At 35.5% G+C, this 19,524-nt stretch overlaps 1 protein-coding gene across 4 annotated transcripts in view; it reads left to right on the top strand.

Moving 5' to 3' along the window:
• The window catches only part of Eaat1 (Excitatory amino acid transporter 1), a 304,861-nt gene that overhangs the window by 166,538 nt on the left and 118,799 nt on the right, over positions 1 to 19,524 (top strand). The window lies entirely within an intron of this gene.

The raw sequence follows: 19,524 nt of genomic DNA, 5'->3' as shown, positions 1-19,524 counted from the left end.
CAGCCACAATATCATAATGGTAATGATAAAGTCATGGCATAATATATTAATGAACCTGATGTTAATTACTAAAATAATCATAAAAGAAAAAGGAGCCATTATGTCTAGTTTGTCTCTCTCAAAAACAGAACAAAAAAGGACATAAAAAGCACGAGGTTGTAGTCGAACGCAGGACCTCATGAATAAGACGCCTGAATGCTACCATTATGCTATCGAATAACACACAGTATACTTCAATTATAACTGTAGATATGAGGCAACGTGGTCCAACAACATGTAACATCGCCTGTCTCCGAATTGTAGCGAAGATACCCGAAGGGAACTTTGATACAGGAGAGCGGCCACTTTTTCTTTTGACAGCTGTACATCTATTATCAGGGAGTACATCTCACGTGACAATATGTCTCAGAGGAAGAACAATTGTTTGTATGCATCTGAAGTCTAACTAATATAATATGTAGTTAGTCGGCTATGTATGCAATGGAGGGGGCTACCCTACTCCTTTATCTCCTGGCCTAGTTGTGTCATAAGTGGTGCCTTCTTGGTATCACTTGTGAAATTCAGATTTGTCTTCGGACAGTTGACTAAACAACAACAAACCTTAAAATAGACAACGGAAGATAAAATAGGCAAAACAAAAAATAAATAAATAAATAAAAGCTGGCCCTGTCGTCCCGAAATGTGTGGAAACATGTTTTTGTCTATTAAACATTTTCGTATACTTACCCAGTTGAAAAAGGCATTTTGCCTAACTTCCGGGCTCTAGTAATAAATAAAGGAAAAATACAAACATACAGTGAAATTCTGAACATTAAGAAACATGCCAAAAAATTATACTGTGATTTTATCCCGACCTACCTTGTTAATCACATCACCCGCTAACACGTATAACTTTTTTGCGTGAATACTGAACCTAGAGAAATCATCTCGCTGTTCTGCAATTGGTTCCCAAACAAAATATCAACAACGTGAGTTGGTTCCCCATGTTCAAATATCATCAACGTTAGTTGGTTCCCCATGTTCAAATATCCAAGGCTGTACCTTTTGTGTTCTTCTTGCTACAAGATCAACATGAGGCGTCATATACTTACGCCTTCAATTAAATTAAACAATATGTATATCCAGTTGTTGTTTATGCCGACTTCGAAAACGCAATCCAAAATTGAATTTCAAACGTATTACCTAATGCCAAACTGAAAGGTTGTAGGTTCCATCTTGCACAATCTTGGTGGAGGAAAATTCAATCCTTAGGTTTGAGTGCGGAATTTAAAAGTAAGGAATCTGAAATTGGTCAGCTTCTAAAAACTATATTCGGACTGCCTTTATTGGCTCCTCAAGAAGTTGAAGATTGCTTTGTTAATGACTTAATAGTTGTCAAACCTATAGACGATCGATTGGACCAGTTCTTTGATTACCTCCTCCATACTCATATTACACCAACAAGTGAGCATCCACCTCCAGTATGGGCTGAGTTTACTTCTTCCTTAGAGCGAACAACCAACTGTTGTGAATTTTTCGCAGTAAACTTAATGCGCACTTTTGTGCTCCACACCAAAATATATTTGCACTTGCAGATGCTCTGAAGAAGGTTCAGTGCGATACTTACATTAGGCTTAGGAGTAAAAGTAAATGTAGGCCTAAGATAATGCAACAAAAGAAAACTTTTGTGAAAGATTGGATGGAAAAGATTTCTGATGGCAGTGTAAGTAGATATGCATTCCTGCGACACGTTTGTTTAAAATTTTTACCAGTACAGAAATAAAATTGTGAAGTTATTCGACGCAGCGTGTCCGCCAAGCACAAAACATTTTTAACCTACCTACTACTGTAGACAGTAGTTGACGGTCCTAAGTCTGTATAAAATGGGAAGGGAAATGTTTTCTGTCGATCTAGCGCGGGAACCAATTGCAGTACATAGGAGAAATCAACCTGGAACCAACTCGAGTATAGCTCTGGGACGAACTGGGAACTAATTCACAGATTTGGGAACCAATTCCAGTACAGCCAATCATCTAGGCAGCCAATATTCTACCACCAGCACAAGACAGATTAGTTAAAAATTCGAGATAACGATACAGATGACAACAAAGAGGATAACAGGTAGGTCACATTCCTCTTCTATTCATACTGTAAAAGCTAATATAGAGGGGTGACAAAATTGTTTGAAAAAAAAAAGTAAGAATCTGTGTGACGAGGCCTATACATAGATTCTGCATTTTTTGTTACAAAAAACACACAAAAATGTCTTATAAAATGAAATTTCGCTCTTATTTCCCAGAGACACTTATATTTCACATTTTGTACACAATTTTGCTTTTTATCGCGAATAAAAAATCTACAGTAATGTACTTAACATGCTTTTAAATATAAAAGTAATTATTTCGACAGCATTTGGACACATTCCGTATTTATCGTGATCGCGAAAAGTACCATCTCTAGTTATAAGCCTATATTGAAGGGTAAAAGTGATAACACAGTTTTTCCTCAGATTGCCTCATCCAGAGGCACGTGTTTTTCACTTGATGTAGTTCAGGAATCTATTCGTGGGATTTGTGGTGTACTGAGCGGTAGGTTTTCTCCGATTTATGCGGTTATGGCTACCATTTCTTATCCCTCTCTTGATTCATTATCACATTATCTTACGGTCTCTGAATAATATTAAATAATAAAAAAATGTCATTAGATATACTTGTAAACATATGAAACGAGACAATCAATTTCTATTCCCTTTCTAAGAAACCGTTTTCATTATTAATATCATCCTTAAAATCATTGTCTCCTTCCGACTTTGAAGGCACGAATTTGCAATCAAATGTTATCTCTATCATCGAAGATGAAACGAGTTTGTAAACAATCATATTTCATCGTGTATGTTAGTCCTTTATTTCATTATCATAAGTAAATCTCAAAGTGACATGATAATCCATTAACTGAAGTCTTTGTTACTTCACATATAAGCGCCACTACTTGTTGCTATCTATGCCTGAAGTGTATATTCACTTCCCGCCGTGGATTATTTCTCTACGGAGATGTTTTCGTACATTAGGACAAAGACAAATTTTACTTACGGGCTTAAACCTTGTACCACAAGTATAAGTTAGTGATTGTTGCTGGTATTTTAGACTTTGTAATCTTGTAAACCTTCATGTGTGGATCTTTCCTCGAGAACTAATAAACAAGTCATTTGATTTCTGTAGCACGATACCAGCAATATCCTGGGCGTTCACTCAAGACAATGCCTGTCATCACATACAAATAAGACAAATATCCATAATTCAGACGGTATTCGATGTACAAACATAGCTTTGACGTATGAGTCCTGTAAATTAGTTCAGCAAATAGGGGCAAATTTCAAATATATTTATCTCTAAATATAATTATGATCAAAACTGGGAAGTCGGCCTGGGTGCCGCAGTCCGTAGAGTGCTCGCCTTCTGTGCCCGAGAATGCAGGTTCGATCCCGGCCCAGGTCGATGGCATTTAAGTGTGCTTAAATGCGACAGGCTCATGTAAGTAGATTTACTGGCATGTAAAAGAACTCCTGCGGCACAAAATTCCGGCACGTCGGCGACGTTGATATAACCTCGGCAGTTGTTAGCATCGTTAAATAAAACGTAATTTTTAATTTGTTTAAAGACTGGGAATAGTACGTGAGAAAATAATCATGTTTATTTGGATGTTTATGTATCTAATAACAACTTTCTGAATTGAAAACTTAAAAAAAGACAAACTCCATTATGTTAGGGGAGGATAGGGCAAAGTGGAATGGATTTTGATATCATCTAATCCTGTCTTTGTGTTTAGTTGTATCACAAAGTTTTTGTACACAAACTAAACGTTATACATCTGTCAACATTTAAACACAAAAATAATCTTATAATGAATGAAGTCAACAAAGTAATTAGAAAAATAAGAGGACCCTTTAATTTTCCACTTTACCCTCACCAAGAGGGCATAGTGGAAACTCGGAGAGGGCAAAGTGGAAATTACATAACACACTATATAAATGAAAATATTGTTTAAGATACGTAAAACATAAAATAATTGTCCATATTTAAAACGTTTTCAAGCACTGCAGTTGTCACATAGGCTAGCCTACATAGTCTGGAGATTAATATCAGCACAAAGTTAATGAGTCCAGTCTTTGCATTTACAACACATGATCTAGTCTTCCGATGGTGGGTCAGAATATTGCTCTCCACAGCCCAAACAGAAAACATCTTGCTACCTAGGCGTGTGGTTTAGTGTACTGGCGGCATCGTCTTACCGGCCTTCGTTTTCACTCCTTTGCCGCCAGGTTTCCCATCTGCCTCTCGCGGACTGCCTTCTTACATGGAAATGTCAGTATTTCAGTTTTCTGACAACGTTGTTTTCGGTTTGTTTCACCAGTCTGAAGCAGTACGCCTAGGCTTACTTTGGGGAGTGGAGCAATATCTTCTGGTGTCACATGAGGCTGCGCATTCGATGTTCCACACTTTAAGCATCTAGCTGTGTATTCTCCTGCTTCATTGGGAGACCTATCTTCGCAATGTAACTACTAGGCTGTACTGGCAATAATGGACAGAAGATGGAGCAAAATCATCTTCATATGTTGCGTTCATATGGAAAAATTTCAGTCCTTGAGAATCTGCTAGTGATATTCGGAAGCACGAACGATTTCTCAAAGTCTTTACGGATCAGACTTGCCACATCATATTCACCGATGTGTCTTCCTGGATAGCTCTTCTGGAATTTGTCTACTCCAACTTCAAAATGCGTCTTGAATGGCTTGTGAACTGCAACTTCGACAGGCTGCAGCTTGTGTGTGAAGGAACCGACAAGATTATGATCCAAATTTTTCAAGCGAATTCAAGAGCTTGAAATGACTGGTGAGAAGTATGATCGTCAAGAACCAACAACACTGGCTTTTCTTTGTTAGGTCTGCCAATTTCTGCAAAAGTTTCAACCAGTGCAAAAAATTATCTGCATTTGATCCAGCCAGACTCGGAGCACCAATTGAAGCAGGATTGCTGGGTAACTTTCGGCGTTGGACCTCAGACTCATTTCGCCATCATTAATTCACATATCAATGATATCATTATTATTGATACCATATCCCGGGTTCAGTTCAGGTTCAGTGTGCTGTACTTGTATAATACGGCCGTTCGACAACCCAATCATTCACAGAATAGGAGTGGTGAGCACAATAAGCCTCAGGCAGCATTGTAAGCCTTCGGATCCCTCCTCCGTAGAACAGGAAAAAAAAAACGTAAACTATAAGCCAAATGCATTAACTATCTTGCAATTGCATATTAGGAGGAAATCCAAACTCTATGAGTGAATTCCAAACTACATGGGCAAAGTGGAAAGTTCACTCTTTCAGTTTCCACTTTGCCCTCCACGTGAGTTGCAGGTTAGATGTGGTTGTATCTTGCCAAATGAATTTTTAGAAAAAAATTTGCCATCACAGCTTCTTCCCAACACTTGTAACTGTGCTTTAAACATTAATAATAAAATCAGATGTTATATATATGGCGATGCCTACAGATTACTTACCATAAACAAATAATTTCTTGCAGCTCGTTTCATTGTAATCACAATTCCACCATGTACAGCGATACTAGCGCTGTGCGGCTAAGTAGAAACATACATACTACCATAAGCTTTGAATATTATATTGAATAGTGCTCCTCTCTATTGTTGTAAGAGCATAACAACGATTTTCCACTTTGCCCTCCCCTTCCACTTTGCCCTCGGCTCCCCTACTTTTGCGGTTAAATAATAAAATTTGATATATTTTCATATTTTATAACATTGTCATCACAAAAAATTCTGTACAAGGCATATTTTTCATGTTACCGGTAGTTAAATCAATAATAGTTTTTCCACTCTAACATACTATACCAATAAGTTCGGGAAAATGCATCATACTCTACCAATGAGCATGATTTGACAAATGTTATTTATTTTACTGTGAAAGCGATGTTAAAATATTTTCCTTAAAAACTGATGTTTTATTAATTTATGATTTTGAAAGTATTCTTTCGAATTCAGGCAGGACACTTTTCTCGAAGCCTTAAGATCTGAACGTACGACAACCCTACTTCAACGTGACTTACAATCTGAACTTCATTTATATTGATATAAGACAAAAGTTATGTACATATGTAGTAATTCAGTCATTCAATGTAAAATGTTCAAAATGAAATGTAATTTTTCACTTTCATTCCATGTATTTGAAATCAAATTAATGTACAATAAACCTTATTATTTTTCAAGAAATAATTTAATTACGAAAAGCATTTAAAGATAATCGTAGTACAAGTTGTGTGAAGAAGAAACTAACCCTTCATATTCTATCGCGTGTATGTTTAGGATCTGATTTTAGGAGAAAAATTATATCTTACTTTTGGTTCAAGAATTATGAAGGTGTGTCCATTTCTAAAGAAAAAATTGCTACTTTTACGCAATCATATTCAAGTTTTGTACAGAGTAAATTGTCTTAAACCGCTATTTTTTCATAGTTCATATACTGTAATGACAATGCAGAAAGAGAATTATCTCTGACGAGTGAGAAACATTTGTGGGTATGATAGTCAAGCAAATTTTATGAGTGATGAAACCTTGATGTCTTCCCACGACGGCATGACTCCTGCAGTTTGAGTCCTGTAGTTTCAAGTGTTACAGCTCACTATCAATGGTAGCGTTCGTGATTACTAAGTCAATGGGTGTTGGTTCGACTGCCGGCGAAAGAAGTGAAAATTAATCTTACTTTCATATAGCCTAGTCTGAGCATGTTTTGCACTTCTTCTATTTCTTCTCACTCATGTTCTCTTAAGACGTTTATCTAGCCAGGAATCTGCGAGATCTTCAGTTCACAACTCTCATACTAGTGAAGATATCCGACTTCTAGTCTTTGAAAGCAGGTCATGATGATGATGATGATGATGATGATGATGATGATGGTGATGGAGATACTTAATACACACATTTTTCTTTATTTTCCTGAAAAGCCTCTTTAAGTGAAACATACTAGTTAAATATGTTTGATAATGTTCCTCTGTCTCAAATCACGGCTTTTAACGCTGTAAGGACATCCATATAGAAGCTGCTGTAATAAATATTCAAAAGTTATTGTGCGGTGAAGTAGGTACAATATAATTTTGCATGTAGTAGTTCTAATAAAATATACATATCAGTTTCAGCAATTCTGTATAGCTCATGAAAAGAAATTCTGTAAATCGTTTAATTGTGCGGACAATAGCTAGTGTAATATTGACCTTGATGAGACGTATTTATGCCACTTATTTTAAAAATATACAGTACCTGAGCATATTATTATAAACACTTTTGAATTTCATATAATTTTTTTATTAAGAATTTATCTTTATATTGTTGTGAGGCATATGTCTATGTTCTTCATTATTACTAATGTTAATAATTACACTCCTTCCAATTGCGTGCCAAACACATTGTTCTGTATTTGGAAGGAATCTCAATGAGAACGTCTGAGAACTCGTAAAAAGAGAGATGGCAAAAGAATTAATTACTAACAAAGTTCGACTTATTGAAAGGTTAATACATGTTGAAATCACTATGAGAGGATCCAGGAAGTAATACAGTCCTTTACTGCAAGCATGCCAATGAGAATTGAAGCCGTAATTGATGCTAAAGGAGATCGAACAAAATACTGAATTTTTTGTAAAAATACAAAGATTGTTCGTTTATCAATATTTCTTGAATTAACATTGTTATAATTTGTAATTTTACTTTATATTGTTTAAGAATAAAGTATGTTATGTGAATTCCTAAAATAAATTGCGTAAAAAACTAGATTATTACAGAGGTGAAATGAAGAATCAATATGTAAAGTAAAGTAAAAATGTGAGTAATTAAAATAATGTGGCCAGGTACTGTAGGAGACACCAGGAAACAATGCATTACAGTACTTCTTGTGAGAATTAATATTCTAAGTTATGTATGCGGAAAAACTGAAGAAATAGTTACGACAAATGAGTATGAGCGGAGAGCTTTGATGGAAGTCTTCCTCCATTCAGATCACACAGCATTTGATGCATTTGTATATACATCCTTTGACATGGAAAATGGTCGCTCTCCTGTAGCGTGAATTTGTCTAAGTGTCGTTCGGATTAACGAGAGGTTCACACGGGGAAATATTAAACATCGAGCTCCGAGGTTGAAATCAAGTGGTAGCAGTGACATATTTGTATGTCACCAAATGACATCTACGAAGCTTTTAATGGCTTGCAAGCAAACATTTTCATGGGGGGTCAGATAAAAATGTTATTTTCTTCTTCCACATTATTAATGTCAAAACAAGTCCTTATACAAATTTTGACCACTGAAACACAATTACGAGAGCCGTAAAAAATAAGTTTCCCTGGGGCCGATTACTGAACGAGAACACAATTTCAAGGACATATTTATTGGAACAGATACAGTAATTTTTTAGCTATTTTTAAACATATTCCCCCAACGGAAATGATACATTTGTCATACTATGGAATCAATTTTTGTATCCCTGTGTCGTAGAAGTCTGCCGGCTGGGATCGGAACTAATGTGTGACAGCCATCTACACTTCTCTGTCGATCCTATGGTATGACAAAAGTCTCAATTCCAGTGGAGAATATGTTGAAAAATAGCTCAACAGTTGTATCTGTTCCAATACATTTTCGAATGAAATTGTATTTTCTTTATGAAAACTGCCAGAGAGGAACTTCTTTACGGCCCTGGTAATTGCCCTCGAGTGACCAAAATTTGTATAAGCACTTATGTTGACATTATTAACATGGTGGAAGGAAAAACATTAACATTTTTATCTGCCCTCATGAGAATGTTTGCTTCTTAGCGATAGAGCTCTTTCTTTTTGTTACAAAGACCGGGCTTCGAATCTCTCTATGTAAAACGCACGCGTGTAAACGCACACGATGATTCCCCAGCTATTCCGAAGTGGAACTTAGTCTCTGAACAGCGACCAATTTCCGTGTCAAAGGGTCTACAAATCTAAAGCGAGAGATTGAAATGAATTATATCTATACACGTGGATTTATATTATAAGAAATGCCACAGAAATGGCTCACGCATTTCTGTAAAAATCTCTCGGTACTACATATCATCCCGATATATTACCGGATCTCATCAGCTGGGAGTGCTCCGTCCATCACCAGGAATATTCCCGTATGCGAATGGATTTTGCTAACTGAACGTCCCTGACTATCGTCGGTACAGGTTCGTGAAAGTTTCGAAGAAGTAAACATTCATCAGACCGACTAATGCCTATTCGGCTTCACCGAATCTCTTAGAGTATCATGTAATACTAGAGCTACTTTATGACACGAAATAATGTAAAATGTAGAGAAAAGAAAGTTTTTATGGAGAAGTATTTTTTGTTGTTTAGTCAACTGTCCGAAGACAAGTTGGAACTTCATAAGTGACATCACTCATGAGACAACTAAGCCAGGAGATAATGGTGTAGGGTGTCCAGCTCCTTTCCCCTGCATTGAGTATATCGCTGACTAATAACATATTACACTAATGAGCAGGCCTGGATGGCTTAAGCTGTAGGGGCACGGCATGTCCCTATCGCTTGGTCCGAAGGGTTGTGGGTTCGAGTCCCGCCTCGGGCATGGGTGTTGTGTTTGTATTAGTATAAGTAAAACAAAGGAAACAAATGTAAACAAAAAACAGAAAACAAAACAGATAAAAAAATGAGAATTCAGATGTATACAAACAATTATTATTCCTCTAACATTCTAACTCTAACACATATCGTCGAGTGAGCTGTACTGCTTGACAATACAGGTACATGTCGGTCAGATATTAAATCAGAGGTAGGAGAAGTATTAATAAAATTAATTTTGTAATACTGAATAAAACTGTAAAACAACGAAAAATCCTTCATTCTGCCATTATCCATCAAACGTAGCATTCAAGTATCAAACCTCAAACCGCAGAATAATAAGACAGCATTATTGAAGGACTCTGACATAGCTCCGTACTCATTCTGTGGCTGTAATTGTATGGAAAGTTTAACCCTATTTATTTTTATTTATTTTTAAATTTTGGCCAATTTTATTTTCATATATAGGTTGATTCAGGAGGAATAGTAAAAATTTTAGGAGGTTTTAGTGTTTGCTAGTCTGAGAAAAAAATATTCGCATAAAGATGTGTCCAATTTTCAATGGGTGTGAAGAGTCAGCTGTTTGAATGTTACGCTGAAGAAGCGTTAAAAGTGGCAAGAAGAAAATACAAATGACTTAATTATTACCAGACTTCGGTCCTGGGTACAGAAACACATGAAGTTCAGAACGCACGGACAATAGTGTTGTATTGGTAGAGTGGAGTGGGAGATGTAGCGCGCCGTTACTTCGTGTCTCAACATGTAAACAGTCCATCACAGTACGGCACAAAATATATTTCACCCTGTACAAATGCAGTATATACAGGACATTCCTAGTGTAGGCAATAAATGTCTACCATTAAAGTATTAACGTGAGTTGTAACCTTCAATCAGGTGTCCCTACGCCGAAGCCTGTTACACGTACCGCAGCCAAGCAGCAATAGGCCTACACACAACGGTAATGCATATTACGGACCCACCTGTGCTGTTGCAGTCGGGTGACTGCACACGGGTCATGACGTCATTTATACTTCGTGTACTCTAAACCTCATAACGATTGCTCTGTGTCCCTAGGCCGAATCCTGATTAATACATTTATTGCTTACTAGCCGTACCCGTGCGCTCCGCTGCACCCTTTAGAAATAAATATAAAGTAATTACATAATTAAAATAGGACATTTGATCCAGGGAACATTCGTATTTGATAGAAGGATAAATCGTTTATTATGTTATTTAATTTAAATTGTATTAACAAAATTAAAATGCGATCATTTTGATCCAGTCATAAAAATTATTTTAGGAAATACAGGAAACGAATGCCTATCAAGTTTCTGTGAATAAGAAGCTATTTTAAATCTTACCTGTCCTCGATTCACTCAGAAGTTAGATACTGTAATAACATTATAGCATTATGTCCATCTAGAGGAACTATACTTTCCAATGGTGAATTAATAATTAATTATACAAATCGGTTAATTTAGCTTTCGATATTACTTCATACAAACACAGAAACATTCTCTGTAGGCTATGTTTCATAGCTTTCGACTGTTGTTGTCCAAAGCCCCTTATAGGCGAAGTCATTTGTTTTTTATTTCATTACACCGCCTTAGATGGCGTTGTTATTGTAATTTTGAAACTCATTTATCTCATTAAATATCAGTCCTATCAAAATTTTTATAGAATAAAACTTATCGAAAATTATTTTTAAAGAAACTTTTGTTATGTAATATTTTTCATGAAAATTAATAATAATTCAAGTCCCCTTATAATCTCCCTTTTAAATAAAATATTTTGAATCACATATAGCCTAAATTCTAAGTTACAACGAACTTAATTTTTATTCCAATTTTCATATAAATCGGTTCAGCCATTATCACGTGAAAAGGTAACAAACATTCAGACAGACAGACAGACATACAAACAAAAATTAAAAAAAAAGTGATTTTCGGTTTCAGGGCGGTTAATCATATATGTTAGGACCAATTATTTTTGGAAAATCGAAAATTACCAGAAAATTTTCGGCTACAGATTTATTATTAGTATAGATTTACATTGTATCAATACATTTCAACAGCACAATGCACGTTTCTGCTGTGTTGACAACCGTAAATATTACTCTTCTGAAGTCGTCTTCTCGTGCTTTTATGGAGACAGCACTAATCATGCTGCGAGCAACTAATTCATGCTTTGTTTTTACTTTGTTTTCTCTACACTTCGCCTTTCATCCACCACCACAGACAAATATCGACAGGAGTAAGGTCTGAGAACTTTAGTGGCCAATGCACATGACCACTGCTGCCGATACATCGTTCGGGAAATGTGAGATGATGTGTCACTTGACGGCTAAAGTGCACAGGGGCTTCGTTATGCTGGAAGAATATCCAAGGGAACTAAAAAACTGTTTTTCTCCACCCATTTTGAACAATGCTATCCTCAGAAATCTCAGAAAAGCGACACGTAGGCCTACTATACCTTTGTACATAGAAGTACGTTGTCATTTGCCGTTTCCTCATATAATTTGTAGGGTTGTTTATGCGTAAGACCTGTATCTCCACACCTACTGAAAATTGGACACATGCCTATATGATTTTTTTTACTATCACCACTAAAATATTTACTATTTCTCCTAAATCACCATGTATGTTATTTGGATAATTCGTTTTTTACCTGTGTTTCGTGCTTTACTGAATATTTCAGAATTCTCTCCTATGAATTATACCACAAAATATCCTACGCATTTCAATAGTTCTATGTGGAAAGGATGGGAGCATAACTTCACTACAGTGACAGACAATTGAAAATTTCTTACGCATACGTACGAATGAAATTAGATTCGTGGTACTCTTGATGTGAGTCAGTAAGACAAAGTGGTAATTTTGGAGTAACAAAGGAACGAAAATGCAAGGGAAATCGAAGTGTTTGAAGAATACCTGTCCCACAACAGTTTTGCTCACTATAAATCCCACACGTTCGGCTGCGAATTGAAACACCCCGCCACTGATAGCTATGACGTTCGTAAGTGCAAGATACTCCTAATTCGTCCTGTTACGAAATGGATGGAGAAGCTCATCATGACCACAGATCTAATTATAATTGGAGTTTCAAGAATGACTGTGAAATAGATACGAATGCGGCATGAGATGATACTGACATTTAAAGCCACGCAATTTTTACTGTAATTTCATGTAAGTGGATGGTGATGTCATCTCACAAGTGGCAATGCAGTTAGTAAAATGGCATCAAAATACAAGGCATCAAAATACAAGAACTTACTACGTTCGTCATATACGAAGCTAAATATTAAAAGTGCCATCACTGTCGGAAGAGGCGAAAAGAATAATATTTAGATAATTTTAATGTTATATATATATATATATATATATATATATATATAATTTATTCAATGTCTTGTTAGTATAAACAAACAAATCATAGTTACTAATTTAGGGCTGTTGTTTCTCAACAACTCTCTGAAATTGCAACAGTCGTGAAGTCATACAAATTTAAGTAAGTTATAAACTCGGATATAGTTGGAATCCTTTTGTTAACGCTTTCATTTTTCTCAGCATTACATTGGATACAGTACTTGATATTGATGAAGCTTTGAGTTGCTCTGAGTATCATTTAAATAAATATTCATTCCGTTCTTATGTTTGCTCTTCCATTAAAATTTCAATTCTTACGAACATACTGAAAAAATGACATAAGAAAAGTTAATAAAAATATGATACACTCGTAATAAAATATAGGTGTAACAAAGGTGAATATAATTCCTCATTATAAGTGCTAAAATTTTCACAACAATTCATTCATCATATTAGGAATAACATGATACTTGATGGTTTATTTTCTTAAATTTTTAATCAAAGGACAGATTAACAAAGACAATATTGTTTTGAAAACCAAGAGAACGGGGAAATGTGGGACGTACATATAAAAGATCACATGATTAATTTGTACACGCAATAGGCTAAGATTCAACTAATGAAGGAGACATATATAAACGAAATCATTTAATATCTATTAAATAAGATGCATTTTCGTTGTGCCAATTAAATACATAATTAAGACATTTGATTGAAATTATAATTATCCGGTGTAAATACGTATATGCAATAATTATTTTTCACAAATATATATGTCCCGCGCCGTGGTCTAAGGCATCCTGCCTAGGACTCGCATTACGGAATGCGCACTGGTTCGAGTCCTCGTGGGGGAAGAAATTTTCTCATGAAATTTCGGCCAGTGTATGGGACCGGTACCCACCCAGCATCGTGATGCACTTGGGGACCTGCGATAGGTAGCGAAAATCCGGTTTCGCAAACCAGCTATAACGGCTGGGGGAATCATCGTGCTAACCACACGATACCTATATTCTGGTTAGATCACAGTCCACCTCTGTTTTGGAATGTGGACGTTAGGCCAGCAGCCGGTCTTGGCCCTTCATGGGCTGTAGCGCCACGGATTTACTTTTTTTACTATATATACTTCTTTTTGTAAACATTTCTGACATGTATAATTTTTTATTTGATAAGCATGTTAAAATATATTACATTTTGAGTTCACTTACGCGTAAGGACGTTATAACAATGAGCCGCTCTTCACTAAGAGTACTGACTGACTACATGTCTAGGACTATGAACTCTAAGATTTAGGAGAAATCCGCAACGAAAAATAAAAATGATTCTCGTTTAATAATAATAATAATAATAATAATAATAATAATAATAATAATAATAATAATAATAATAATAATAATAATAATAATACTAAACATACAATAAATCTTGTTCTAGGCGGAATGTGACTAAGGCGGAAACTTGCGTAATGCGAACAAGTTCTCTGATCCCTGCGGATCTTACAGGCATTCATTCATTCATTCATTCATTCATTCATTCATTCATTCATTCATTCATAGTCTTCTGCCTAAGGGATGGTCTCTCACTGCAAACACAGCGTTCTACAATCTTCCCTCTTTTCCACCTTCCTCTTACTTACCACCTACGATCCATATATTGTAAGGTTGCCTATCAAGCGAAATTTTTTCTACCCCGAACTTTTTTCCCGTTCACCATTTCTTGCAGTGCATACTTCAGTACGCAGTTTCTTCTTAGCCAGTAACCCAGCCACTTTTCTTTTCTCTTCCTTATCATTTTCAGCATTATTCTTTCTTCACCCACTCTTTATAAAACAGTTTCGTTTCTTACTTTATCTGTCCATTTCACACGCTCCATTCACTCCATATCCACATTTCATTATCCATCTAAGTTAAAACAGACGCTGGTACAGACACTCATTCTACCTCACTTCGATTATTGCGACATTTCGTTCAGTGATCTCAGGATTGATTCCGCTCAGAAACTACAGCGTGTTCATAACGCGTGCGTCCGCTTCATTTGTAATGTTCGATACTATGATCATATGTCACCTTCTTTCGAGAAGTTATCATGCCTTAGGTTACATGAGAGGAGAAATCTGCACTCACTTTCTCTCCTATATCGAATTATGCACACTTCATCCCCCTATTATTTATTCGCTCGTTTTCATACTCTTTCTCCCTATCATAATATTAATACTCGATCACAACGCGATAACACGCTAGAAATTCCACTTCACACATCATATCTGTATTCCTCATCTTTCACTGTTGCTACCTCTCGTCACTGGAACTCTCTGCCGCCTGAAGTCAAGGGCTGCCGAACATTGAAATCTTTCAAATCCAAGTTAGAAAATTATCTTATGACGAGTTGCCAAACTAACTTACTATTATGACAAGTGTTGTATTGCATGTTTCCACGTATTCACATTTTTTTATGTTCTAGTGATATTTAACTTATTTTATATTTTTGTTTTCATATTTTCCGATAACGGTATATCTCTAATGTGATAAGTTGAGCTGTATATAATCATAATTTTCCTTACTGTGTGTACTTAAAAATATTGTATTCATTGTATGCTTTGTACTGCACTATTTTATTACTACTATTAGTATTATTATTACTATTAGGCCTGTTATTATTATTATTGTTATTATCATTATTATTATTACTATTATTTATTGTTATTATTATTACTATTATTATTATTATTATTATTATTATCATTATTATTATTATTATTATTATCAATAATTGTCTTATTTTTTTATACTTTGTATGCCTCATGTATTTTTCACTTGCTGTTCACATTTTATTATGCTTTTTTTCTTTCTTTCTCTATGTTATATATTATGTCTGATTTCTTCTTACTTGCTGTTTACATTTTATTATTATTATTATCTTGTTCAGTTTTGTGTGTAAAATTGTAGTGTACTTTGTAAATTTGTAGTGTTTTTGTAACGCAGTTTTTACTCCTGGTTGAGTGTAAGAGAAGGCCGTATGGCCTTAACTCTGCCAGGTTAAATAAATCATTATTATTATTATTATTATTATTATTATTATTATTATTATTATTATTTCAAATGTTTCCAGGCGTTTCTCTTCACTTCGTCATAATGTCCATGTTTCTGCCCCATACAATGTCACACTCGGCTCCAGTATTTTCCGCAGTTCTCTTTCTAGAGGTCCGGAGAAGGTACTCCGTTTTCTATTAAAAGCTTACTTTGCTATTGCTAACCTCCTTTTGACTTACTGGCTGTCTTCCGATTACAATGGTCTCCGTCTTGTTTGCATTTATTTTCATCCCATACTGATCACAGCTGTCGTTTAGTTCCAGTGACATATCCCTTAGTGACATCGTTTTTGTTAACAACATCATATCATCAGCAAATCTTATACATTTCATTGTTCTTTCTCCTACATCACTCCTCGTATTTTCTGAAAACAGTTCTTCACTAAATCTTACAAAGTACATGTTGAACAGGGTCGGTGATAAAGAGAATTCTTGTCATATTCTATTCCCTATTCCACTTTCTTCTAATTCCTTCTCCTATCCTGACTTAACTCGTTTTATAAAAAGATTACTGAATGGCTTCTCTTTCTAATCCATAACATTTTTTTTTCAGGATCCCCATAAGTTTTCCAGATCCACAAATAGGTCTACTTCATACTCTTAATTTTTCTCTAGGTATCTTTCACCGATTGTTCGCAGCAGTCCAATTGAAGATTGTGATCCCAAAACACGTTCAGTCCATTTTTATGAAAGGTCTGGGCTAGTTTTTTTAGTAGGTTATTTTACGACGCTTTATCAACATCTTATGTTATTTAGCGTCTGAATGATATGAAGATGATAATGCCCGTGAAATAAGTCCGGGCTCCAGCATCGAAAGTAGCCCTGCATTTGCTCATATTTGGTTGAGGGAAAACCCCGGAAAAACCTCAACCAGGTAACTTGCCCCGTTCCGGGAATCGAACCCGGGCCACCTGGTTTCGCGGCCAGACGCGCTAACCGTTACTCCACAGGTGTGCATGCTAGTCTTTTTTATCCACCGGTCTACGAACTGAGGGAGTTTTCAAGTGGCATGTACAATAAAACAACTTTTAGACAAAGATTGGCGTTGTTTTGGAAGAAAAGAAGCTTAAAATATGACAGAGGTCTCAAAAAACCATATATGTGTATAAATCATAAAAATGGCCAAATGGACTGAAAGAGTTTTGGGATCACACTCTTCTATTGCATCTTTCTTACCTTTTCCTTTTCTGAAGCTAAATAAAATTGTTCTTGTTTCCACGCTTCTTTCATTTTAGAAGTTAAATATCGATTCAGTATTCGCAGGATAATTTCCGTCGACTGTGAAATCAGGCTGATAGTCCGGAACTCATTACATTCCTTGGCATTATTTTTCTTCGGTATTTACAGCAACACTGTCTCTGCGAATTCTTCAGGCCATTCGTCTTTCTCATATATTTCGTTGCATAATAGAATTTTTTCATAGATATATAATGTAATGAGAGGAATTCTTGACTGTATTTTATGTAATAATTCCATATGAACATGGAATGGAAAATGTTTAAATAAAACATAGACATAAATTAGCTAAATGGTTCTCAAATATCAGTTCAGATTTTCCATAATCCCACGATTTTAAGATAATCTCAGATTAATTTATAACTATGATTTAGAGGTTCGTGGATTGAAACCAGACAAGGGTGATGAACTCAAAGGACGATGAAATCATTAGCGTGGCTTCCTCTGGAGAGAAGTAAAGCTATGGGTTCCGTGATTTAGATTTGCATCACATAAAGTAGCCCTGTACATGTTAAAGGGCTCCAGACAAAATTTGTCAGCCGTTACTCGTCCACGTTGACTTTCCACGCTGAATACCCTCTGTAGTTGAAAGCGTCGTTAAACTACTAATGTTAACAGACACTACTTGCTTCATCTATTGTATTTCAGCTGGCAGTTTTCACTTCAATAAGCTAGACTTAATATTTTCTGTTAATAGTACTAAGTGAACTTACATAATCCAGATACATAATAAATTAATAATTCATAAATAATAACAAACTAATAATTATTAGTCTATTGTTAAGGAGAGAAAGTTTTTATTTGCTCTTTCTTTATAATCAGTAGGTTGAAGTGAATAAATCCAGTTGTAGTAAACTTCTAAGAACATGACGTCACAAAAAAGGAAATAAGCAATCTCTTCCTGTCAGACCGGCTTGAACTTGTGTCAGACGTTCGCACTGCGGTAATGAAGTTTGCTTAAAAGTGCTTCTCTTCACTTTACGTCTCTAATCTCTGTCGAAATTTCTACATAACAAAAATTTGCAACTAGTTTATAAAACGCTGATATTTCTATAGATACGAAACACATACATCAACAATTTAGTTGGGGGCTCTGAAGAAGGTTTGTCATATCATCATCATCATCATCATCATCATCATGATACCAGCAATACGTAAGTCTAGTCATCTAAGTCAAGAAGGTAACTCATACCTCCTTCTCATCATATTTTTGCATGCGATTTTTCAACAAATGATTTGTTGAAAAATCCCGCTTGATGTTTATTTCATTGAATCTAATTTGTGAGACACATTTTAAGGATGAAAGTATTATTATGCACCAAAATAAATTATCTTCAATTTCTTGCACTGCACACTAATATATGTTTATAATAAATATCTGACTTAAATCACAATTAATTTGTTCCTTTTACGTACAAATATGTAATTAATTATTCTGCATAAAACTGCTTGATATAGATTCATAGTGTATTGGCTTCCAAAATTGCATTTCTATTTACAAATGAAGAGTGACTTTTCAAATAGTGCTAAATCAAAAAAGCTATTTTTTTAGGAAACGTGATGTTTATGAATTGAAATATCTTGAAGGTACTGAAAGAAGACTTTGGCAGTTAAAATATGATGGAAAGTCAGCTTTATTGGTACAATTTAATTTACTACTCGGTTATTTAGAGTCGATGGGATTGGTGATAGCGAGATGGTATTTGAGGAGATGAGGCCGAGGATTCGCCATAGATTACCTGACATTCGCCTTACGGTTGGGAAAACATCGGAAAAATCAAAAGAGGTAATCAGCCCAAGCGGGAAACGAACCCGCGCCCGAGCGCAACTCCGAATCGACAGTCAAGTGCCTTAGTCGACTGAGCTACGCCGGTGGCTTTCAATGGCGTTAATAAACTTAGCGAATATGACATTTTAAGTCTTTTTCATCACGATTGTTTTATGATAATATAAAGTGTATGATTTCATTTCTATTTTTATCTGTGTTTATTTACAGTCACTGTATCTTCTAGGTCATATCTCTACTTGACTAGTTTACTGTGGGGAATGCTTGTTTCCGTTGTATTGCGTGTATTATTTTGCTCCGTTTTTATTACAGCAATAATTTGGCATATTTATGAAATAATTATCAGATAACAGTTGTGAAGTGGGAAGTAGCGGTTATAAACCTTCTGTGAAGTTAAACCTTGGAATGTTCTGCAATCCTATACGTGTAATG

The sequence above is a fragment of the Periplaneta americana genome, chromosome 10 (assembly GCF_040183065.1).
Source record: "Periplaneta americana isolate PAMFEO1 chromosome 10, P.americana_PAMFEO1_priV1, whole genome shotgun sequence".
NCBI classification, from domain to species: domain Eukaryota; kingdom Metazoa; phylum Arthropoda; class Insecta; order Blattodea; family Blattidae; genus Periplaneta; species Periplaneta americana.
This window is presented reverse-complemented; position numbering and strand designations above follow the sequence as displayed.